This window comes from Engystomops pustulosus, chromosome 1 (assembly GCF_040894005.1).
Source record: "Engystomops pustulosus chromosome 1, aEngPut4.maternal, whole genome shotgun sequence".
Lineage (NCBI taxonomy): Eukaryota > Metazoa > Chordata > Amphibia > Anura > Leptodactylidae > Engystomops > Engystomops pustulosus.
Genome location: NC_092411.1, coordinates 145,907,384 through 145,934,105, shown reverse-complemented (window position 1 = coordinate 145,934,105; position 26,722 = coordinate 145,907,384). Strand labels below are relative to the sequence as shown.

Genomic DNA, 26,722 nt, shown 5'->3' with positions numbered 1-26,722 from the left:
AGAGATTGAGTGCCCAAAGTGAGACTCAAAAACCACTAGCCTTTCCCAAAGTGCCAACACAGCAATTTAGGCAGTAACAAACTTATTGCTACCAGAATCTTTGAGCTCCAATCCGACACCTTTTCACTCTTTGGACAGGACCAAGCAGCACTTTACAATAGCAGGGCACTACTTGGACTACCTGAGACTGCAGGAAGATGCCATGTCTGGCAAACTCTGTGCCTGGGAGACAGCCTGTGTGCGCACAGAGATGCCTCCGAGTGCCCTCTCTGGCACCAGTGCCATAGGTTCGCCACCACTGGCCTATACTATTGACTACCTGCTATTGCTTTATATTGTTCCTATGTTTCCTTTGTAAACCTGTTGGGTGATATTTAAGAGCCCACAGGAATTGTTCTGATGAAACATCTTTTAAGAAGGAATGTTACAATCTCTATCAGAGATTCAGAAGTCGGGGCTACCCCAAAAAATGTTTATACTAAGCTTTTGCAAGGGCAAAAAATACAGATAGAAACACACTCTTCCATAACAAAGTACGACAGCCTGCACAGCAAATTATTAGATGCATTGGCATTTATGATGCTTACGCAGAAACCATAAAAAAGCTTCTCTTTAGATATTTGCCAATACTTATTGCTGACCCAGACCTGAGAGAGAGGTTAACTGACAGGCCCACAATAACATACCATTGAGGCCCTAACCTGCGGAACTTCTTAGTACATAGTCATTTTAGCGAAGCTCCGTTGTCTATTCAAAGATTGAGAAATCTCATTTCAGGTTCCTTTCCTTGTGGGACATGTTCATTTTGCCCACTCATGCCAAGGAGAATTTCCAGTCATATTAGTTCCATTACGACTAATAAGGGCACTCCTATCTCTATTTACATCATGGAGGTGACGCAGGCACCCTTAGATTCTGGGCCATTGACCAGGTCCAGACAGGACCCCGTCAGGGAAATATTGATCGGAAGCTTTTACAATTAGAAGCCAGATGGCTCCACTGGCTTAAATCCCTGAGTCCAGTGGGCATGAATGAAGGGTTTACGTTTGCCGCGTACCTGTAAATCTGATACCTCTGTACACACTTGCTTTCCCTATTTTGATCATTTTCAGATCTAATATATTCTTGACATTGTCACCCTTGATGCTCTAGCCATGGAAATTGTACCTCTCCCCCTATATAAGTTTTGTTATTCTTACTATCCTCCTACGGGTATTAGTTGAACAAGTTTTTGTCTATTTTTTTTGTATGAGTCTCTCTTTACCTATGGATATCATCCTTATATACACAATTCAATAAATTATGTATGAGTTAGGCATCTACATGAGTTGTGGCTTTTGTAATATACACTTCAGACTTATAATACACAGCTAACAGTTTGATATCCATATGTACGCTTAATAGGGCAGCACATGGCTGAGTGGGTAGCACTTCTTCCTTGCAGCACTGGGGTCCTGGGTTCTAATCCCACCCAGGTCAACATCTGCAAAGAGTTTGTATGTTCTCTCTGTCTTTGCGTTGCTTTCCTCTGGGTCCTCTGGTTTCTTCCCACACTTCAAAACATACTGGTAGGTTCTTTAGATTGTGAGCCCCATGGGGATAGGGACTGTTTGGCAAGCTCTGTACAGTGCTGCGTAATCTGTAGGCATTATATCCATTCTCATACATCAATTACCAAGCGTGCTGGCACACGCATTGAATGCTTACCTGTATGTGTCATCAAGTGCGCTGTCAAGCTCAGTAAAGATTCCTTTATAATTCGTGGGCCAGCTGACTCGCACTACCAGCTGACACATTGTCAGCTGATCCATACAGTCGGCTGACACTGGATGCCGACTTTGATGCCACGATCCCCGTTTGCTTCCATTGGATGGAGACATCCTGGGTATGAACCAACAATATGCAATAGCGATGCACTGCTACCGCCCACTATATTTCTCCTTTGGACACTACTCATGTCAATCAGATTACTGGACCTATCAGTTTCCTCTATGTCCGGAGGATGGTATCTAATTTTCTTCATTGGCTACTAAATATCATTTGGGAGGCGAATCCTCTTCATATATCCGGCATTGTCACGCCGGGAATAGTATTAGCCCGAACCCCTGATGAAAATAGTTTACTGGAGAAACATGTCGGATGGCTAATGTTAGGGATCTTTTAACAAGCAGTGTGCCTAGGTTCCTAGTCTGATAGCAATCACTTAGCCTTGTATGATTCCAGGGATAGTTAAGTGTTGTGAATTAGGACATAGTTTAGTCAGAGAAAATCTGAGCATAGGGCTAGCTTTATATTGGTGTGATGATCCATGCACATATAAGGGTCACTGAGACCTGAGTAGGATCTCGTGTCATACAATCTAATGTATGGACTATGATAATAATAATCTGACGTATGGGTCAAGACAATAATAAAACTGTTGATATTGGACATGTAGCACCTCTAACCCTTTTGCCCAGTGTAACATTAAATGCTTTAACTTACTGTGACAGTCCATTGTCCTACAGCCACACTGGTCCATTGTTTTATAGCCGCACTATACATACTATCCAGAGCTGGACTTACTGATATGGTTTAATATTTTACCAATAACTTAACTATTTCTCACAGAGAGTTTTGGCCTACTGAGTTTTTAGACACTTTTCCATGGATCACCCAGTAGCAATGCTACCGCCATTTTATGATTTGTGAATAATAAAAGTGACGTTTTATGATATATATAAAAAAATTTTGTCCGGATATGGGTAACTTTTTCTGCCAATGGCAGTTTTGTGTCGAATTGAGTAAAAATTCCCTGCTGTGACAATAGGTCCATTTTTTGTAATAAATGAAAAACCGTAAAGTCGCAGCCACGTGGCTTGAGATTTTTACTGATCCTTATGAACTATTTGATCTATAAAGCTCTGGTGACTATTATGGTGCTATATAAATACAGATTGTTCAGGCTTTATTTGTTGACTTTACTTTACTAGTTAAGAGAAAAGTGTCTGTGTTAAAGATTGTAAAAAATACTGCATTTAGCTGTGCTCTCTGTTAAAAAGTTTATCAATTTTTTTTTAATCCTTAACTCGGCACAATCTGTGATGCTGATTTGAGGATAGAAAAAATAATTGCAACTGTGTTTTTATATACCACGGAAGTGTCAGGCACTATATGAAGGATCTGTACGTTTATTGGTTCTGTTGGATGGCATTGTTGTCCCTCATATAATTTATCCAGCTACAACATTTTATTTATAGAAATCTGGAAACGTTAGGTTCTGACTTTAATGTAGCCCTTAAAGGAAGCTGTATTATTAATAAGACTGCATTGTTTTTCCTTGTATTTTAAATATTTACATGGAAAAAAATGTAAACTACTAGAAGGCAAAAGACAAGTTCTAAAGTGAGATCGACTAGCAGCATTGTAAAGGATATAGATTTCAGAAAGGCTTTTGAAATATGTAATATGACAGGTTTCTATCAGTCAGGAAATGAATATACACCTGTATAAAATCAGGCCTCCAGACAATGAAAGGAAACAAAGGATTGAAGCTAGATCTGAAGGCAAGGTGGAAAACAGCAGACTTTTATCTGCAGTTTAATCTCCTGTATATCCAAGGCACTCAGAATTGACAGGTTGAGCACTGTTGTATCCATCTACTGATGCAGTTGCTGATCGCATCATTTTTCCTTCAACGTGAAATGTCGAGTATGCAAATGTGGTTTGCAAATGCTAGTGTCATTAAAACATTAACATTATGTGTAAAACTGTATATTAAAAGCAGGGTCACTGTCATTAAGCTCAAGAAGACTAACATACATTGTAGAACACAGCTATCTTTTCCATTATCAATTTTTATTTATATATATATAGTTAGTTTTAGAGAGTATGCAGCCTTTATGGTTTTCCAGGTTCCCATTTTAGCTGAATGGCAGTCTGTCAGGCCCAAACCAATAAAAGAAACCATGGTGGTTTTAGTAGGAGCAGGAACATGCAGCCAATGAAGCAATGCAATTAAAGGTGACTTTGACATGGTAGCATTCTGGTCAGTATTTTACATCACTATTCTTTAAGCCAAATTGGGCCCTACAGAGAAATAGTGCAATTGAGGGAGTCCCTGGGTTACGTACAAGAAGGGTTCTGTAGGTTTTTATTCCCGCGAAGACACGTTTCTTAAATGTACTCAGGATATCAAGATAACTCATTCTTAAATTCAATGTTATTAACAAAAATACAGCATTTCACTGATATAATTCGAACCTGTCTCTATCAGTCCCAGTGTAGACAATTTTGGTTCCCCCTAGACTCGACCCTGGATCTTCTGAGTTTAGGGGCGGCAGAAATCTTGTTTTCCTGTATGACACTGTGCTGAACTTCTCTCTGTGCTCTGGGGAGTCTCCTGTATTATAGGTGTGCTCTGGGGAGTCTCCTGTATTATAGGTGTGCTCTGGGGAGTCTCCTGTATTATAGGTGTGCTCTGGGGAGTCTCTTGTATTATAGGTGTGCTCTGGGGAGTCTCCTGTATTATAGGTGTGCTCTGGGGAGTCTCCTGTATTATAGGTGTGCTCTGGGGAGTCTCCTGTATTATAGGTGTGCTCTGGGGAGTCTCCTGTTTTATAGGTGTGCTCTGGGGGGTCTCCTGTATTATAGGTGTGCTCTGGGGAGTCTCCTGTATTATAGGTGTGCTCTGGGGAGTCTCCTGTATTATAGGTGTGCTCTGGGGAGTCTCCTGTATTATAGGTGTGCTCTGGGGAGTCTCCTGTATTATAGGTGTGCTCTGGGGAGTCTCCTGTATTATAGGTGTGCTCTGGGGAGTCTCCTGTATTATAGGTGTGCTCTGGGGAGTCTCCTGTATTATAGGTGTGCTCTGGGGAGTCTCCTGTATTATAGGTGTGCTCTGGGGAGTCTCCTGTATTCTAGGTGTGCTCTGGGGAGTCTCCTGTATTCTAGGTGTGCTCTGGGGAGTCTCCTGTATTCTAGGTGTGCTCTGGGGAGTCTCCTGTATTATAGGTGTGCTCTGGGGAGTCTCCTGTATTATAGGTGTGCTCTGGGGAGTCTCCTGTATTATAGGTGTGCTCTGGGGAGTCTCCTGTATTATAGGTGTGCTCTGGGGAGTCTCCTGTATTATAGGTGTGCTCTGGGGAGTCTCCTGTATTATAGGTGTGCTCTGGGGAGTCTCCTGTATTATAGGTGTGCTCTGGGGAGTCTCCTGTATTATAGGTGTGCTCTGGGGAGTCTCCTGTATTATAGGTGTGCTCTGGGGAGTCTCCTGTATTATAGGTGTGCTCTGGGGAGTCTCCTGTATTATAGGTGTGCTCTGGGGAGTCTCCTGTATTATAGGTGTGCTCTGGGGAGTCTCCTGTATTATAGGTGTGCTCTGGGGAGTCTCTTGTATTATAGGTGTGCTCTGGGGAGTCTCCTGTATTATAGGTGTGCTCTGGGGAGTCTCCTGTATTATAGGTGTGCTCTGGGGAGTCTCCTGTATTATAGGTGTGCTCTGGGGAGTCTCCTGTTTTATAGGTGTGCTCTGGGGGGTCTCCTGTATTATAGGTGTGCTCTGGGGAGTCTCCTGTATTATAGGTGTGCTCTGGGGAGTCTCCTGTATTATAGGTGTGCTCTGGGGAGTCTCCTGTATTATAGGTGTGCTCTGGGGAGTCTCCTGTATTATAGGTGTGCTCTGGGGAGTCTCCTGTATTATAGGTGTGCTCTGGGGAGTCTCCTGTATTATAGGTGTGCTCTGGGGAGTCTCCTGTATTATAGGTGTGCTCTGGGGAGTCTCCTGTATTATAGGTGTGCTCTGGGGAGTCTCCTGTATTATAGGTGTGCTCTGGGGAGTCTCCTGTATTCTAGGTGTGCTCTGGGGAGTCTCCTGTATTCTAGGTGTGCTCTGGGGAGTCTCCTGTATTCTAGGTGTGCTCTGGGGAGTCTCCTGTATTATAGGTGTGCTCTGGGGAGTCTCCTGTATTATAGGTGTGCTCTGGGGAGTCTCCTGTATTATAGGTGTGCTCTGGGGAGTCTCCTGTATTATAGGTGTGCTCTGGGGAGTCTCCTGTATTATAGGTGTGCTCTGGGGAGTCTCCTGTATTATAGGTGTGCTCTGGGGAGTCTCCTGTATTATAGGTGTGCTCTGGGGAGTCTCCTGTATTATAGGTGTGCTCTGGGGAGTCTCCTGTATTATAGGTGTGCTCTGGGGAGTCTCCTGTATTATAGGTGTGCTCTGGGGAGTCTCCTGTATTATAGGTGTGCTCTGGGGAGTCTCCTGTATTATAGGTGTGCTCTGGGGAGTCTCCTGTATTATAGGTGTGCTCTGGGGAGTCTCCTGTATTATAGGTGTGCTCTGGGGAGTCTCCTGTATTATAGGTGTGCTCTGGGGAGTCTCCTGTATTATAGGTGTGCTCTGGGGAGTCTCATGTATTATAGGTGTGCTCTGGGGAGTCTCCTGTATTATAGGTGTGCTCTGGGGAGTCTCCTGTATTATAGGTGTGCTCTGGGGAGTCTCCTGTATTATAGGTGTGCTCTTGGGAGTCTCCTGTATTATAGGTGTGCTCTTGGGAGTCTCCTGTATTATAGGGGTGCTCTTGGGAGTCTCCTGTATTATAGGTGTGCTCTGGGAAGTCTCCTGTATTATAGGGGTGCTCTTGGGAGTCTCCTGTATTATAGGGGTGCTCTGGGGAGTCTCCTGTATTATAGGGGTGCTCTGGGGAGTCTCCTGTATTATAGGTGTGCTCTGGGGGGGGGGGGGGCTTCCTGTATTATAGGTGTGCTCTGGGGAGTCTCCTGTATTATAGGTGTGCTCTTGGGAGTCTCCTGTATTATAGGTGTGCTCTTGGGAGTCTCCTGTATTATAGGTGTGCTCTTGGGAGTCTCCTGTATTATAGGTGTGCTCTTGGGAGTCTCCTGTATTATAGGTGTGCTCTGGGGAGTCTCCTGTATTATAGGTGTGCTCTGGGGAGTCTCCTGTATTATAGGTGTGCTCTTGGGAGTCTCCTGTATTATAGGTGTGCTCTTGGGAGTCTCCTGTATTATAGGTGTGCTCTGGGGAGTCTCCTGTATTATAGGTGTGCTCTGGGGAGTCTCATGTATTATAGGTGTGCTCTGGGGAGTCTCCTGTATTATAGGTGTGCTCTGGGGAGTCTCCTGTATTATAGGTGTGCTCTGGGGAGTCTCCTGTATTATAGATGTGCTCTTGGGAGTCTCCTGTATTATAGGTGTGCTCTTGGGAGTCTCCTGTATTATAGGTGTGCTCTTGGGAGTCTCCTGTATTATAGGGGTGCTCTTGGGAGTCTCCTGTATTATAGGGGTGCTCTGGGGAGTCTCCTGTATTATAGGTGTGCTCTGGGGAGTCTCCTGTATTATAGGTGTGCTCTGGGGGGGGGGGCTTCCTGTATTATAGGTGTGCTCTGGGGAGTCTCCTGTATTATAGGTGTGCTCTTGGGAGTCTCCTGTATTATAGGTGTGCTCTTGGGAGTCTCCTATATTATAGGTGTGCTCTTGGGAGTCTCCTGTATTATAGGTGTGCTCTGGGGAGTCTCCTGTATTATAGGTGTGCTCTGGGGAGTCTCCTGTATTATAGGTGTGCTCTGGGGAGTCTCCTGTATTATAGGTGTGCTCTGGGGAGTCTCCTGTATTATAGGTGTGCTCTGGAGAGTCTCCTGTATTATAGGTGTGCTCTGGAGAGTCTCCTGTATTATAGGTGTGCTCTGGGGAGTCTCCTGTATTATAGGTGTGCTCTGGGGAGTCTCCTGTATGATAGGTGTGCTCTGGGGGGTTTCCTGTATGATAGGTGTGCTCTGGAGAGTCTCCTGTATTATAGGTGTGCTCTGGGGAGTCTCCTGTATTATAGGTGTGCTCTGGGGAGTCTCCTGTATTATAGGTGTGCTCTGGGGAGTCTCCTGTATTATAGGTGTGCTCTTGGGAGTCTCCTGTATTATAGGTGTGCTCTGGGGAGTCTCCTGTATTATAGGTGTGCTCTGGGGAGTCCCCTGTATTATAGGTGTGCTCTGGGGAGTCCCCTGTATTATAGGTGTGCTCTGGGGAGTCTCCTGTATTATAGGTGTGCTCTGGGGAGTCTCCTGTATCATAGGTCTGCTCTGGGGAGGCTCCTGTATTAACCCCTTCCCGTGGAGGCCCTTTTTAATTTTTGCGTTCAAAAATCTATAACTTTTTTATTTTTAAATTTAAAGAGCTGTGTGAGGGCGTGTTTTCTGTGTAACAAATTGCACTTTATAGTGACGGTATTCAATATTCCAGTCATGGCAAACCTTTTAGACACTGAGTGCCCAAACTACAACCAAAACCCACATATTTTTTGCAAAGTGCCAATGCGACAATTTAAGCAGTAACTTATTACTCCCTGCTCTTTCACAGGTTAAATTGTATAGGCATCTGAGGACACCAATACAGTAGAAAGAAAGATAAGTAGCTTCCTTCTACAATGGCTGCCTGGGACTGCAGGGGGTGCGAGTCCTGTCTGGCGAACCCTGCCCTGGGGTGATGGCAAGGGTGCTCATTTAGAGAGCGCCAAGTGCCACCTCTGGCACCCGTGCCATAGGTTCGCCACCACTGCAATATTCCATGCCACGTACTGGGAAGCTGGAAAAAAAAATCCAAATGCAGTGAAAATGGTGTAAAAAAACACATTTGCACCGTTTTCTTGTGGGCTTGGATTTTATGGCCTTCACTGCGGGCCCCAAATGACATGTTTACTGTATTCTTTGGGTCGGTGTGATCACGGGGATACCAAATTTGTATAGGTTTTATAATTTTTTCATACATTTACAAAATTTAAAACAAAAAAACTACAAAAAAGTCTTCATTTTGCCATCATCTGGCGCTTTTCAACTTTTTCATAATTCAGTGTACGGAGTGGTGGGTGGTGTCATTTTTTGCGACTTTTGCTGACGTTTTCAATGCTACCAATTTTAGCACTGTACAGCCTTTTTATCACTTTTTATTGAATTTTTTATATTTTTGCAGAATGGAAAAAGTGGTATTTTCCACTTTGGGCGCTATTTTCTGCTACAGGGTTAAGCGGCAAGAATAACCGTTATTATATTTTGATAAATTTCGGGACATGGTGATTCTTAGCATATTTATGATTTTTATTGTTTATTTATATGACTTGTAGGGGAAGGGGGGGTGATTTGAATTTTTTTTTTTATAATTTTTTTAAAACTTTTTTTACTTTCTTTTATACTATTTTTTAGACCCCCTAGGCCAGTGGTGGCAAACCTATGGCACGGGTGCCAGAGGTGGCACTCAGAGCCCTTTCTGTGGGCACCCAGGCCATAACCACAGAGGACTTCATTTATCTTCCTGCAGTCCCAGACAGCCCAGGACTTGCTGTGCACAAAGCTATTTTAAAGTGACAGTGCTATCTGGGACTACTGGATGGATGGGAAGGGGCGGACGGATTTGGATTATCATTGTAGCTCCTGGGACCCTGGAGCGAAGCTACAATTATCATCCGAATTTCTTCTATTTTCTGTTTTATTGGTGTCCTCATGCTGTTGATATGAATGAAATCTGTGACCGAGCAGGGAGTATAAATCACAAATTAATAATTCTTTATTTATATAGCGCACACAGATTACGCAGCGCTGCACAAAGCATGTCAAATTGGTCCCTGTCCCCATGGGGCTCACAATCTATACAACCTAACAGTATGTTTTGAAGTGTGGGAGGAAACCGGAGTACCCGGAGGAAAACCCATGCAAACACGGAGAGAACATACAAACTCTTTGCAGATGTTGACCTGGGTGGGATTCGAACCCAGGACCCCAGTGCTGCAAGGCAGATGTGCTACTCACTCTGCCACCGTGCCGCCCAAATTCAATTTCTGTTGGCACTTTGCAATAAATAAGTGGGTCATGGGGTACTTTAACCCATTATTCATTACAATGTGCAGTATTATAGGTGTGCTATGTGGAGTCTCCAATATTTTAGGTCTCCTCTGAGAGGGGGAGGGGGTTCTCCACTTTTATAGGTCTGCTCGGGAAAGGGGGACTGCCTCCAGTTTTCTAGGTCTGCTCTGGGGGTTCTCCAGCATTATTATTGTTTGGTTTATGCTGTATTTGTAGCCAGGTCTGGGGTCTGCATTGCCCAAATTTGCACAAAAGTAATATTGTATGTTTTGTTTTTTGGATTGGCATTTGTGCTGTACTGTGATCTTTGACATCTCTATGGTGCTGGTTACTAGTGCAGCCCCTTGAAGTTGAACTGTATGACAATGTGGCTCTCTGACCAATAAATGTTGTGCTTCCCTTTTGGAAAGCGATCCCTACAACTGGGGTTCATGATTCATTTACAACTCTGGCTGAGGCTGTTAAGTTAAAATGTGAAACGTATGGCGAGGAATAGCATGTTAAATATGATTACTGTTGGTCTTGTTGTAAAGGGCTCTATGTGTAGTGTTTGTCATTGTCACTACACACACTGAGCAGTCATGTGATTAAATAACAGAAGATAATCCTTAAACCCCCGTCGTTGGCCTTGTTATATGTACGCCATTGTATGTTTCAAAATAGCATTTGCTTGGGAGAGGAACAAGCACTACATCTGCTGGGTTTCAGCTGTTGCATATTGGTGTTATGGGGTATGGAACCATGAACTTTAGAAGTGGTGATCTGATTAGTTTCCAATAAAGGTATACTTTTATATGAACTTTCTGTCTGAATTTAGTCTGCAAAGATAGAAGGATAGTTAAGATTCGTGCTATACTTTCTATGTAAGAAAGAAGTTGGTTTGTGAAGCCATGAATGTAAGACTTGTAGCTGATGGATTGTGGGCTAACAACTCCTTTTCATATTTTCCCACCCCTATATGTTAGGTGTGTCTATTGGTTACCTTGGCCACATATAACCTTGCATGATTTCAGATACCAGCGTTGTTTACCCGCATTTTCTTCATACGTGTGTGTGTGTGTGTGTGTGTGTGTGTACTAGTAAAGTAACAGGGAATACTGTGGAATGTAAGTGGCAACATTGTAGTTCCCATTGGCTGGTTTGCCACAACTTGTAATTTATACAGATAAAATGGGTTCACGAATTATTTTAAACCTGCCACATCCATTCCTATCTATAAATATACCTCACACACCCAAGATTTGGAATTAGGCAACTCTTTCCATTGGACACTGTAATTGTTGGAAAAGAGCGTGGACTCTTAGTTGATCAGGTCCGTTTTCAGGATGGGCACACTGTTGCTCCTATTTTTGCTTCATGCTGTTGCAACAGAATTGTAACATAATGTGCAAGCTCCAAAGACACAAACAATATGCAAACTCCAAAGACACTTTTTTCATGAAAAGATGGACAAACAGCTGGTCCAGACTCAATAATATATCAGGGAAATTGTGTAATCCGTTTCCACCAGATAAATGTGCTTACACCTGAATGATATCAAGTGACTGTGTTTTGCTGGTCTAGGATATGCGGCATGCACATTGCATGTATGTCATCAGAACTATTTTTATAAGGGTGACATTAGGCTTCTTGGAATTGTGTTGAAAGCTCTGATGGGCTTCATGTAAGTGGGATCCATTGAACTTGGGTTGCACGATGCAGGGACCATTTCATGAGGGAAATATCATGTACTGTCCATATAAAGTGTTTCTACATCTCCCAGGGCTTTCCCTGAGACAGGGTCTCTAACTTATTTCATGTCATTCTATTTAAATATTTTTTTGCCCAGCCAGGATTTGAACTCCCAACCTCCACTCTTTACCTGCCATAGTTTTGCCACTAGACCAGTGGTCACCAAACTTTTTGAATCCAGGGACCAGCTGCAACCAAAAATTTTTTCCAGGCCAAAAAGGGGAACCCTCTTACCATGGTCTCTGGGAACAAAATGTGTCGCCCTGCAAATACCTAATATCTAACCCCAACCCATATAATTTGCCATTTCCAGCAACCCCTGGTCTAAAATGCCCCCTTTCCTAAAACTGCTCCATTTTCTGTAGTCCCTTATGATTAATACAGTTACATTTAATTAACCCCTTAAGGACCAGGCCCTTTTTCATTTTTGCGTTTTTATTTTTCACTCCCCACCTTCAAAAATCTATAACTTTTTTATTTTTCCGTGTACAGAGCTATGTGATGGCTTATTTTCTGCGTAACAAATTGCACTTCGTAGTGATGGTATTAAATATTCCATGCCGTGCACTGGGAAGCGGGAAAAAAATTCTAAATGCAGTGAAAATGATGAAAAAACACATTTGCGCCATTTCTTGTGGGCTTGGTTTTTACAGCTTTCACTGTGCACCCCAAATGACATGTCTATTTCATTCATTGGGTCAATACGATCACGGGGATACCAAATTTGTATAGGTTTTATAATGTTTTCATACATTTACAAAAATTAAAACCTCCTGTACAGAAAAAAAATTCTTCATTTTGCCGTGTTCTTGCGCTAATAACTTTTTCATACTTTGGTGTATGGAGCTGTGGGTGGTGTCATTTTTTGCGACTTCTGATGACGTTTTCAATGCTTCTATTTTTAGGACTGTTCGACATTTTGATCACTTTTTATAGAATTTTTTCTATTTTTCAAAATGGCAAAAAAATGCCATTTGCGACTTCGGGCGCTATTTTCCGCTACGGGGTTTAACGCAGTGAAAAACGGTTATTATATTTTGATAGATCGGGCATTTTCGGACACGGCGATACCTATTGTGTTTATGATTTTTACTGTTTATTTATATTTATATCAGTTCTAGGGAAAGGGGGGTGATTTGAATTTTTATGTTTTTTTAATATAATTTTTTTTTTTTTACTTTTTTTTATTTATTTTTTTTACTATTTTACAGACTCCCTAGGGTACTTTAACCCTAGGTTGTCTGATTGATCCTACCATATACTGCCATACTACAGTATGGCAGTATATGGGGATTTTGCATACCATCTATTATAATGTGCAGATCGCACATTATAATAGATAGCCTCGATCATGACAGCCTGGGATCTTTGTGTGATCCCAGGCTGTCATGGCAACGGATCGCCGCTCCCCGGTGACGTCACGGGGAGTGACGATCGGAACCAAGATGGCGGCGCCCACGCGCCGCCGGCTCTTTAATGCCGCCGGCAGCTTTGCCGGCGGCAATCAAAGGGTTAACACCCGCGATCGGTGCAAGCACCGATCGCGGGTGTTAGCGACGGGCGTTTGCTTCATTATGAAGCAAATGCCCGGTGAGTATGAAGAGGGCTCAGCCTGTGAGCCCTCTTCATACACCCCCATGCGCAGTAAGACGTAAGGGTACGTCTTATTGCGCTATGGGGTTAATAAAAATGTACAAGACAGAAACTAAATTGTACATTTTATATTAACATTACCAGGACAATCTTCACAATATACATAGTAAACTGTCATAAGAAATTAAAGCTCTCCTTGCAAAACGCTGGTTGATCATTACTGATTGCATGCGTATTATTGGAAACGCACAAAAACGTGATTGGGCTCAGCTCCGCCACTTTGCATTGTTTCTAAACGCAATGTAAACCCCCCATGTGACCACACCCTTAACATTGAATTCAGATATTGCTCTTTTTCTTTTCTTGAAAGTATTGTATCAAGATACTTCTCTGGGTATCGTATCACACGTAAAATTCTGGTATCGTTGGACACAGTTGGTATGTCGGATTTGCAAGATCCGGCAAGTCCATCAATTTCTTTATGATTGTATGGCAGAACACAGCAGCAAACACTCGCTGGTGGACAGAAGCAAACTCTTCTATTATACTTTGCTGTTACACTGTTGACATTCTGCTTTATATGGTTTCTATATGTTTTACTACTGCTTTATGCTGTTGTCTGACCTTGAACAGCACTTGTTTTGAGCCTTTGTCCATTATGAGAGCAGATAAACAGTGTAGAGTGCCTCTTCGTACTCTGGAGACATAATCCCATGAGGTTCTCTTACTCAGGTCTATTAAATATTCTTAGCATTAGCAAGCAGTATTGTCTTAGAAATAACCCCTTGACATATATGCATTTTGTTTATGATTGATTGCTATTTTCTGGAGTAAAACATGGTCACTTATTGTGTTGTCCTCCTGGATGTTATATTATACAGGTATGTAACCTCAATCTCTGCTCAAAGAGAAAATCTAGTTTTTATCAGATCAACATAGTAGTCTTGAGAGCCATTCTGCGTTATGAGCCAGTGCAATAAATATTATATTTGAGAAGCCATTGATTGAATCTTTAGAAACCCATTAACCTAACTGTTTGTTAATTGTTTGTTCAGGAGACCATTAAATTCACCTTGTACAAGGAGCAGGAGAGCTCTGGGCTATATAGATAGAACCAAATGGAGAGTAAGCACCTCAACATGATAGGAAGATATCCCTTGAAATTGTGTTATATTTATTTCATTTCCTTTTTAGTGTGTCTTGAGGAAGGTGATCTTTAAAAGGACAAAAAAATGCTCTGGACAACGTGAAACATTGTTTGAGATTTATTAATCTGTCTATGACTAAGTTGTAGTTTGCACTAAAAAAAACTGTCTGCACCACATTTCTAAAGAGTTTTAGACAGTTTTCTGGTTCTCTTACGAGTAGCTCGCCAAAGGGGTGTGGCCTGTGAAACATCCCCTTTTCACGGGCCACACCCCTTTGGCGAGCTACTCATGGCCTCACCCTCCCCCCCCAAAAAAAGGTCAGTGCAGAAGAAATACTGCTGACCTTGTCCTAATTTTCTGGCTTAAAGGGAACCTACCACCACGATTCTACCTATAAAGGTAAATCGGGTGGTAGGTGGATGTAAGGGACGTGAGGATAGCTCTTTTTAGAGCTAATCCTCATGTCCCCGCTAACTTTTAATAAACTTTATTCCCTTTAATATGGAAATTTAGTTATGCGGCTACTGGGGAGTGGAGTAGCCGGGCACGAGGCTACACAGCGCGGCTACTCCACGCCCCAGTAGCCACGTTACTCGTCCTACCCTGTTGTGTGCGGCACGCAGCGTCCTACAAGCCGGAGTTCTGCGCAGTAGCTCTGGCCTCGGAGCTGTGGCTGCTCAGCCGCGGGCCTGCATGCGCAGAACACCAGCATGTTGGACGAGGGCGCGCAGCTACGAGGAGAGACACATATGAATCTGGTGCGGAACAACACTGTCTTGTCTAACTCTGCGCTGTCTAACCTTAGGACACTTTTTATAAATCTGCCCCTTTATATTTAGTTTAGACAGCCCTTTAAGCAGCAACATGGAATGGCATAAAGTGGAAATTTCCTATCATGTTCATTCTTATTGCTGTGGCTCTGGCTGGTAGGACCCCCTGTGATTGATTGTAAAAAGGGAGGTGTCCAAGTTCAACCTGCACTCTTTTTTAATTTCTGTGGGGTATTTTACAGAACGGCTCTCCTGAATGTCCCATAGAATTAAATGCGGAGCAGGTTAAGAATGCACATCTTTGCTTCATTCGCTACGTGGGACAAAGGAGGACATTTAGGGGGACATTAATCATAGTGGGTCTCAGGTTCGCCTATTTTTTAGCCTGGTTTGTTCTTCTTTTTGGCTCCTGATCTATGATGGATCTAGTTCTGCCTTAGTAAATGCATTTTGGAATTGTCTCATGTCCAAATCATTTGCGCGTAAATTTGCGCCAAATTTGTCTCAAATTGTTAGATCTCATTTGTGAGCAATAATGAAAGAAGACTGAGAAAATGTGACAGAACGTTCAGGGCTTCATCTCTGCACAAAAAAAACTATCATTGTGATGCAATGGAGAAATTTTACATTTTAAAACTGCTCTGAAATATTTTCCATGTTGCATAGAGGGAATTTTTCATTTTGGAACCTAAAATTTATGTTTTTAGTAATGAAAAGTGATTTTTTTTTTTTTTTTGGAAGTGCACCTGCTCAGAGTAGGTGCATTTTTGCGACTTTTTAGGCGCACATGTGTGATAGATCCCGTGCAAACATCTGTATAGGAGGCTCTCACTATGTCAGATAAGGCGCAGGGACTCAAAACCACTAAGTGCTGAACTTTGCAGTGTGCCAGAAAATGGCGCATAAATGTGCCAAATTAACAAGATGCACCATATTTTTGCGCAAAAAAAGCTCAAAACAGTCTAACAGACTATGATTAATGTCCCCCTTAGAACCCTCCATTTCTGTAGATAGAGGATAGGTATCCATTGTTGAACAAACCCCTTAAACGGAACCTGTCACCAGGAGACCCATTTTTAGCACTCCCTAAGTTCCCCCAGAGCATAGTACATACACTGCCAAAGTGTTTTTGTATTAAAAATTGGTTTTACAGAAAAAAGATATGTTATATTGTACCTTTCATTAGCATCTGCTGTGTGACTAGGCAGTTGCCTTTTGGGAGGGGCTGTAGGAGCATCCCCCCCCACCCCACCCTTGTGATTCTGCTTCTCCATGTGACCTTTTCAAATATATGAAAACACCCATCACTGGGCTTAGCGACGCCCCCTGCTCTTCTACAGCCAATCCCGAATGAGGGGAGTTAATCATATATTTGAAAAGGTCACATGTTTCCCAAGGGTGGGGGGGGGGGGACTGCTCCTTTCCAGCCCCTCCCATTTGGCAACTGCCTGGTCACACAGCAGATGCTAATAAAAGGTACAATATAACATATCTTTTTTTCTGTAAAACCAATTTTTTTATACAAAAACACTTTGGCAGTGTATGTACTATGCTCTGTGGGGACTGGGGGAGTGCTAAAAATGGTTCTCCTGGTGATGGGTTCCCTTTAAGCAAGGACTGTAGATCGGTGTTTGGCCTCATGCACACAACAATATTTGTGGTCCCCAGTTTGCGGCCCGTATTGCACAGGTGGACACAGCCTTTATTTACCACAATAATCTGTATACATAAACTAGATTTCTCCATATTGCTGACTCCTTCTCTGTTTTTGCAAGGTCACATTAGAGTGGAATAGGCTGTGAGCGTGTGGATATTATATCTGATTGTGGAACTTGAAAGAACATTGCTGTGTAACGTTCGGAATGATAATGAAGATACTTCATTATACTAAATGTGTGTGTGTAAATATATTTGAACAGCGATCTGCTACAATATATGAAGAATAAGAAAATAATCATTAATTTTATGGAAACTTTATAATATGACTACTGGTTGTCAAAATTGAAAGTCTGGATTATTAGCTTCAAATGACAGTGACCTAATTTGTGACCTAGTAGGATATGAGCTTAGATGTGTAATTTTTGTCAGGAGCAAGGGAGGTTGGTAATCTGTGTGTAGCAGATTTCTGTCAGAGCTGGGCCTTCGTGATGCAGTGGGGGGAGAACTACAGCTTGTGTGACCTTAATCCGAAGAACCAAGGTGAGTTAGGGGCTCTGGAGGAGGGGATGGGTATTCGTGATGATCTGCAGCATAGGACCACAGGCAAACAAAGATTGATGGATTCTGGTCAGCAGCAGTGCAATAATTTAACCTAAAAACATATTTCTTTCCGTAAAATGAAAAGATTAGTGATTTTATAAATCCACTATAAATATTTTAAAGTGCTTAGATACTATACACACTATGTATACATATGTGCATATTTTTTTACATTCTCCTCACCTCTAAATGACCAGGTTCAAAAGGACCTTAAAGGGGCTGTCACATTTCAGCAAAACATATTATTGTTTATTATGGAAAATTGAATAACTTTTTATTATACACTTTCTGTATTCATTACTCAGTTTTCTAAATCTACGATTGCTATCCTGCTATAGAAAGCTCCATTGTTTATATCCTGTGGATCCCTGATCATGTGATATAACACAATGTGATAAAATGGGCCGTGCACCTGTGTGACATCCACTGGAACTAAACATAGGGGGAGATTCATCAGGACTTTCTATGCCATCTCTAGTGCAAGCCGCATGCCAGATACAGGCAGTCCCCGGGTTACATACAAGATAGGGTCTGGAGGTTTGTTCTTAAGTTGAATTTGTATGTAAGTCGAAACTGTATATTTTATAATGGAAGTTCTAGACAATTTTTTTTCTTTTGCCCCAGTGACAATTGGAGTTTCAAAATTTTTGGTGTAATTGGACCAAGAATTATCAATAAAGCTTCATTACAAACATCTTACAGCTGATCATTGCAGTCTGGGACTATAGTAAAGCATCCAGAGAGCTTCACCAGAGGTCACAGTGGGCAGAGGGGTCCGTCTGTAACTATGGGTTGTCTGTAAGTCGGGTGTCCTTAAGTAGGGGACCGCCTGTATATATACGGTTTCCCACTGTAAGTTTAGGGCCGCCTAAGCAGTAGTCTGGGGTAAGTCAATAGGTGGGCACCACGTAGCTATACATTATTTCATAGCATGTTACTGATGGAATGCATGTGCAATGGATATTGCTTGTAATATGAACTGTAGGTATTCCTTTTCTCTGATCACATATACATTGAATAGAAGCAAATCAGCAGTGCTCACTCTGTCGCTTTACCCTATGGGCAAAGCCATATACTTCTACGTATGAGTAGTAAAATCCCCATATACGTATATCATAGGATCGATCAGACAACCTAGGGTTAAAGTACCCTAGGGAGTCTGAAAAATAGTAAAAATAAAAATTAAAAACAAGTTAAAATAAAAAAATTATAATAAAAAAACCTAAAAATTCAAATCACCCCCCTTTCCCTAGAATTGATATAAATATAAATAAACAGTAAAAATCATAAACACATTAGGTATTGCCGCGTCCGAAAATGTCCGATCTATCAAAATATGGTAACGGTTTTTCACTGCGTTTAACCCCGTAACGGAAAATCGCGTCCAAAGTCGAAAATGGCACTTTTTTGCCATTTAAAAATTTTTTTTAAATTCTATAAAAAGTGATCAAAAGGTCGTACAGTCCTAAAAATGATAACATTGTAAACGTCATCAAAATCCGCAAAAAACGACACCACCCACAGCTCCATACACCAAAGTATGAAAAAGTTATTAGCCCCAGAAGATGGCAAAATCCCCCCAAAAAAATTTGTACAGGAGGTTTTAAATTTTTTAAATGTATGAAAATATTATAAAACCTATACAAATTTGGTATCCTCGTAATCGTACCGACCCAAAGAATAAAGTAGACATGTCATTTGGGGTGCACAGTGAAATCCGTAAAATCCAATCCCACAAGAATACGGCACAAATGCGTTTTTTTTTTACCAATTTCACTGCATTTGGAATTTTTTTCCCGGTACACGGCATGAAATATTAAATACCACCATTTTGAAGTGTAATTTGTTACGCAGAAAATAAGCCATCACACAGCTCTGTACATGGAAAAATAAAAAAGTTACAGATTTTTGAATGTGGGGAGTGAAAAATTAAAACGCAAAATCGAAAAAGGGCCGCGGTGGGAAGGGGTTAAAATACTGCTTTAAATGCCTTTTTTGATAAAACAAACCATGGTTACATATGTATAAATAAAATTGTGCTCCTCTCGCCTGTCCATTGTTGCCTGTTTTAGTAACTACTTAGTCTCCCTCTGGATTCGACTATGACAAGCACACCTCAAGGTGTGTTCACATGTAACAGTAATGCATGCGTTTTCAAACGCATCAGAACAGCTAAGAATTACATAACTGTTTAAACACACATTTTGTAAACATGTTAACTAATCTATTTACATAGCGCTAACAAACACATGCATTATGCATATTACTTCACTGTTAACATTTGTGTTTACAAAACCTAACAGCCATTTAATTAGGCAAATCTCTCTTCAGCTGATCCATTGGGGCACATTTAACTTAGAAATAAAGAAAATGCACTAAAAGTGCTATTTTTTTCCTATGTATAATGCTTTGTGCTGCGATTCACTAAGATCGTGCACCAGAAATCATGAATACTTTTGCTTCTCCGCACTGGCCCGACAGAGTTCACCATCTTATTTGTGGTGCACCTTTAACATAGGGTGTGCGACACAATTTGAAAGTTAAATACGGCGCTTGACGGCACGCCCCCTAATTTGTGTCGCATGGAAGCCAGAGCAGCTTTGCCACAGTAGGGTCGCGTGCCACACAATCACAACGGAGACGCTGTTTCAGCCTAGAAGGTGCACAGTGCGACAAAAGTGCGGGGCAAAGCCCTTAGTAAATGTGCCCATTGTATTTTTATAAAATTCATTTGTTAAACACCACAAGTGAATGCACCATCAGAGTGGCCAAAAATAAACTTTGGGGTAAATTTGGTTTTCATACCACTGCATGTCAGGTTTTGTCCATTTTGGAGTGCCCTGTATGTCATCAGTTTATGGGTGCCTGTACATAGTGTAACCTGGCCTCAAGAGATGTTTGCTCATTTCCATGCCTCACCTGTACTTGCTATTTGAAAGAAAAGGAATGTACGGTTCATGACTCCAAAACATACTGGTAGGTTGTTTAGATTGTGAGCCCCATGGGGACAGGGACCAATTTGACATTATTTGACATAGAATTATTATGAAGCTTAGGGTATGACATAGCTTTACTACCATTGTTTGTGCTATTTCTGTTGCTTATTTCCTTTGTGGCAAGTGCTAACAATAATATATACTGTGGAAGATTATTTTTTAATCCCCTTTGGAAGTTTTAATGTGCAGAGGTTTTGTGGTACAGTAACAATTATTGATCACAATGAACCACAACAGCAAATTGGGCATTTGCTTATCTGAGCCATCTGCCTGGTAGTGCAGAAGGCATCAGCTGTTGTTTGCACAGTGAGCTGCCTGTGCAGAGCTGTAACTCCCATTGTGGTGGCACTCCGTTGGTTAAGTCTGGCGCTGTACTGTGTGACTTTGTCAGAAGGATAGCAAACACATTGTACTGCAGTCACATTACTGAGACTCCTCCCAGCAGCATGAATGGAACAATTCATAGTACAGAGAAGTGACTCATGAACCAAGATGTCCAATCCGCTGCAGGGATCTACATCCATTCACTGCAGTGATGCTGAGCGTGTTCTGCAGGTATGCCAGGAGCTGAACACGCTATAGACACACTGCAGTGCTTATAGTTAAATCGTCTGTACGTCTATATGTGTATTTTATCACAACCTATTCCACTAGGATGAACAGACAGTCAATATATCGGATTGTGTGACTGTAAGCTTCTCCTGTTATGCTGTATACGATGTATGGAAATTCTGGTTGTGTGCCCATATTAGAACTGGGGAGTAAGGCCAGATTCTCGCTGCTGAGATTCTGATTCCCCCACAAAAAATGGCCAACATTTTATAAACCTGACTTTTATTTGCTTGAAAGGGTTTTTGAGCTTAAATGGTGGAATGCAGATAAAATATATTCCTCCGTTTAGATCTTTTATCTACATTCTGTCACTCTTGGCGTCCCGGACCTAGTACCTCTGGTGCAGCCGCACCAGTATCATAGTTTAAAAACTTGAGAACCGAGTTGTACCGATAGGAAGGTGAGCATAACTTATACTGAATATATTATACATTTAGACAAAAGACTCAAAAAAAAGTTAATATCAGATTGGTGGAGGTCTAACAATTGGCTCCCCACAGATCAGATGTTCCCAGCCAATGCAGATCTGGTCCAACACGGATGAATGGGACATTTTATGCAGTAACCTGGTCTGGCCACCTAATGGAGAATGAAGCTTTGTGTTAACTTCTTTTTATTCTGATCTGTGGGGGTGTTGGATTGCCACCCATCTAATATGGAGAATCTAATCTATGGATGTGTTAGAAATATTTTTAGACCTGAAATAGCTATGCACTTTGTTGTGGCTTTAGTGTTCTTGGAGACACCATTGGAGAAAGGGCTTCAATCCTGTCCCCAAACATATGCAGGGTAAGAGCATTATTAGGTTGGGTTCCATTTTTCTAGTTTTGCTACAGTTGCTACAGAACACCATGCTTCAACATGAGTGCAGTAATTGTGGCAAATCATTGTGAAAGAGTTGTTGCAACCACTGGGAATTATCAGTTAATGTCTGTTCAGGATCCTTATCTTGGAGCCAGAGTGTAGAATACTACGTGCTCTGTCCTGTATAATTTTAGAAGGTATTACACCTGTTTATTTAGATAGACAATGTCTAACCGCTTTGTAGCATCATTCATCATAGACGGACATTTTCAATTGAATTTTCCCTTGAAAAAGAGTATTGCAATATTTTTTCTTATTAACTGGGGAGAAAGATGACACAACAATAATTTGTGTTAGAAGAAACTTTTCCAACAACATTAGTTTTACAGTCTATTTTTCCAGGTGCAGTAGTAGAGTAGAAGTTGCCTAAAACCTAAATGGATGTGCATTCATACTAAAACATGTAGGTATACGTACTGGAAGTAACCTGCTTGTATATTTCATATTGCAGTCTATATACTATCTACTCTATCTACCTTATTTTTCCCAGAGTCCCTGCATTACACTCCCTGTACATAATGATATTGGTGTGTTTTCTGCTGAGTTGTCGTACTGGAAATTCATTTTTCATTCCAATGTATCAGCATGAGATTAAGAGATTTTCCGTCAGAAAGCCTTCCTAATGGCTTCATACTGTCAGCATTGCAAATCCTATGTATTTCCAGTAAGCCCCTACATTTAGATTCAGCCATATGACAATTCCAGGCTGCCTTGAATCACAAACATCAATGAACTGCAGGCCCGTGGCAATCTACTGTAAAATTGTTGTGATAATACATTCAGTGTTACATTTTAATCTTGTTGGGTTCCTATGAATATAACAAAACTCAATGTCATTAGTCACAAAATGGAGCTTCAATAGTTTGATTTTATGATTCACAAAATATTATGGGCTTTCTAAAATCGGCAGAGTTATCACCTAGGTGGCCACTGGAAACTACAAGTCCCATGATCCTTAAGTTCTTAGTAACTCCTCCTCCCTCTTATACTCTGCTCCCAGTGATGATGTAACAGCCTGTCCTTCTCTATTACCATAGTAATTATGTGTGTAACTGCCACCACTGCACATTGCATCACTGAGATGGCTGGGCGGCCATCTTCTGTCCTGTGTCTGGTTAAAGGGCCAGTAGCATTTTAAATCTTCATTACAGTGTATGTACATTTTCTGCTAAGGGGAGCAAAATTTTAAATAACAGCTAATTACATATTAGCTTTTATTTTAACAACCCATTTGTATATTAATTATGCTTATTCCTGGAATACCCCTAATTTTGGGGCATGTTGATGTAAAATTTCTGTTCCTAATGGGTTGCTTTATTCAAATCATAGCCACTATACCAGACATTGCATGTGAACGCTAAGATCCAGTGTACATCTCAGTTATTTCTTCAGATATTTGCTTCAGTTATTGAAAATGCTTGCATTTTGTCACAATTTGTTGGTTTTTGTTTTTCCACCCGTCTCTTGATGAATGACCACAAGTTCTCAATGGGATTAAGATCTGGGGGTGGTGGCTTAAGACCATGTAGCCTTCTTAGAATCCATATGAACCATCCTACAAAAGGTGCGGAAAACAGTTAAAACCTATAGGAAAAGATCCCCTGATTCCCCTCGGCCTCTAGAAGGTGGAATATATCTGAGTCTGAATCTGAGATAGATACCGTTTCCGATTCAGAGGAAGAAGAAGATGAGTATCAGTCAGGGACACCACTCTTCCCTGCGGAAGATGTGGAGCATCTCGTTAAGATTGTAAAAGCCACTTAGAGGAGGAAAAGGAACAGAGATCAGTCTGGGATGTTATGTTCCAGGAGTTAGGTGAGAGAAAAAGGAAAGTGTTCCCTGTGCTCGAAAATCTTTAATCTCTTATAAAGCAGAATGGAAGAGACCGGAGAAGAAAATCTTTGTGCCTAGAGCAGTCAAAAGGAAATATCCTTTCGCTGCCAAAGATGTAGAGCACTGGGACAAGGCCCCTAAGGTAGATATAGCTATAGCCACAGTATCCAAAAAAGTTGTGCTACCTTTAGAAGACACTTAAGTCCTAAAAGATCCTATGGACAAAAGAGCGGATGGGTTCCTGCGTTGGCTTGGGGAGCCTCCTCGTCAACTTTTAAACCAAATATTGCAGCTACTTTTCCAGATCCGTGTTAATGTGGCTTACAAGGCTGGAGGAGAAAGTGAAGGGATTCCATGAGATCAGCTACTGGAGGACATTTAGCCTCAAAGAATCACCTATGTAACATTCCATGTGAAGGAGAGTTCTTGTTCGGTACAACACTAGAAAATATTCTTGAAAAGCCTGCAGACCAGTAAAAAGGATTCCCTGGCTCCAGCTCACGAGAAGTTTTTTCTTTCCTCTCCTTCCCGATGATCTATAAGACTCTACGAAAGAATCAGACTGGAAAAGCAGTAAAAGGACCAAAGGCTTTCTATTTGGTCGATCAACTCGTCCTGAAAAGAAACCAGAACAGAAATTATGCCAGAGGCCTGGTGAGGAGGAGGCTATTGATGTTCGTAAAAGAATGGGAACGGATCTCAGGAAGCAAATGGGTCTTGAACAATATCAGAGAAGGCCTCAAATTAATTTTCAAGATTATACCCCCACCACGGTTCAAGATCACTATGGGTTTAGGAACATCAGCCCAACAAGCTATGAAATTGGAAATGGCATCTCTTCTGGCAAAGAATGTGGTGAAGGAAGTTGCAGTGCAGAAGAAAGACCTGGGGTTTTATTCAACACTGTTCCATATAAAGAAACCGGATGGTTCTTTAAGAACTATAATAAATCTGAAGCCACTCAATAAGTTCCTCAAGATAGAGAAATTCAAAATGGAATCTCTGAAGTCCACTATACATCTTCTTTATCCGGATGGCTATACGGCATCGATAGACCTATGTTCCGATTTATCCAGAATCACAATTGCACCTAAGGGTAGCTGTTTGGATAAAGGGAACCTTATTTCACCTCCACTTTCAAGCTCCGCCTTTTGGGGTAGCGGGAGCCCCAAGAGGTTTCACAAAATTAGACTTTGAGATGGCTTCATATATCAAGAGGGAACAAGGGATCTTTGTCCCATACCTCGACGACTTCCTGTTGATAGGGGAATCAGAAGAAGCAGTGAACCTACAGTTATTCAGGGTTCAAGAGACTCTGGAGTGTCTACACTGGCTCATCAACGTCAAGAAATCTTCATTGGTGCCAACAAAGTCAAAAATCTTCCTAGGGATTGGGCTGGACAGTACAGTACAAACAGTACAGGCTCCTAACATAAGGGAGGTGATGATCGTCAACGATCCCGGCAGCCCTTTGGGCTCAGCTTCATACCTTACCCCTACAGTTGTTTATGTTAAAGAAGTGGGATGGCCAAGACTCCAGTCTGGACCAGAGCATAAACCATCCTCAAGAAGTTCAAGACTCCCTTCTTTGGTGGCTTCAGGAGGTGAACCTTCTCAAAGCTTTATTCCGGTTCCTCCATGGGACCTTACGATAGTCTTAAATTCATTCCCTAATGAAACAACCTTTTGCGCCCTTGGAAGGTTGTTTGGAGAAATCGCTAACTATTAAAGCAGTATTTTTAGTCGCCATCACTTCAGCAAGGAGGGTAGGAGAAATTTCTGCACTATCATGTAAAGCCCCTTACATTCAGATACTGGAGGATAGGATTGTCTTACTTACTGACCCAGCATTTCTTCCGAAAGTAGCGTCAAAATTTCATAGGTCTTAGGAAATCAGATTACCTTTGTTTTGTGCAAATCCAGTTTCGGAGAAAGAGAAAGAATTCCATACTTTAGACGACAGGAGAACTCTGATAGCTTATTTAGACAGGTCAGCTAAATGGAGACTGTCAGATAAGCTATTTACCCACCATTTTTAAGCACTATAGATTAGATGTGGCAGGTGCACATGAGTTGTCTTTTGGTCGCAGGGTGCTTTCTTCGGTGATCCCTCCCTAATCCTTCTCTTTTATTCTCTCCGGTGTATGGTGCTGTTGTGGAGAAGGCGGAAATCAGTAATTACTCACCGGTAATTGTATTTCCTGGAACCACAACAGCACCATAGGATTACCCTCCCTTATTCTGTTATTCACAGGTGTAGCAAAGTAAAAAAAAAAAACTAAATTAAATATAGATAGTATAAATTGTAAATATAGAAGATCGCCCAGGCACGCTGCTTTACTTTCCATCTCCCTCCTATGGATCCAGAGCCAGTCCTCCTATCACCCCCGTAAACGTGGGGTATGGTAGATCCTATACCAGGGAGCAAATGGAAAGATAGTGCAGACCCCCGGGTAAAGAAAGGAATTTTACTTGTGTATACTCAAAGTATCAGTAAAAACGTGCGCATCAATAAAAGCATGTAGCCTTGCCGGACCTAGGTTTCACCTCTTCAGGCTTCTTCCGGGGCATGGTGTTTGACGCAGGAAGAGGTGTTTAAATACCAAATTTGCATTGAACAGAGACATTTGTAAAACACTGCCCAGGTTTTCAAAATAAAATTAATCACCCATATAGCCCTATAAACATCGCAAAGATATTCAGTATTATATGTGTTTCACATTCTTGCACACATAAACCGTAAAAATCTCAAATAGGCATTATTAAAGAGTTTTTGTTAAAAGTAAACAAAGTTTACAAATAGTTAACAGTTTATATAAAGCATATCCAGTGACACCTGCTCACATACACATTTTAGTTGTGAGCTGATGTCGACCGCAAAAGGGTTTTTTATCTATTTATGCTCATCAGATATAGTCGCTCTCAAATAGACATTAAAGAGTTTTTGTTAAAAGTAAACAAAAAGTTTACAAAAAGTTAACAAAGTTTATATAAACTCCTAAATACGACGGCAAATAGCAACTAGATCATGATAATTCTAAAAACTGAAAAAACACATGGGGAGAATCCTT

The 26,722-nt window shown here is 41.5% G+C and overlaps 1 protein-coding gene across 5 annotated transcripts in view; it reads left to right on the top strand.

Annotated features, from left to right (window-relative positions):
• The window catches only part of ANO8 (anoctamin 8), a 91,567-nt gene that overhangs the window by 6,328 nt on the left and 58,517 nt on the right, over window positions 1-26,722 (top strand). Inside the window, exon 1 of one of the 5 annotated variants that reach the window (XM_072155661.1) lies at window positions 20,879-20,897. The exons of the other annotated variants lie outside the window; for them this stretch is intronic. The gene's annotated coding sequence lies outside the window, so the exon portion shown is untranslated. Of the gene's footprint in view, window positions 1-20,878; window positions 20,898-26,722 lie in introns of those variants that run through there. 5 annotated transcript variants of the gene reach the window in all.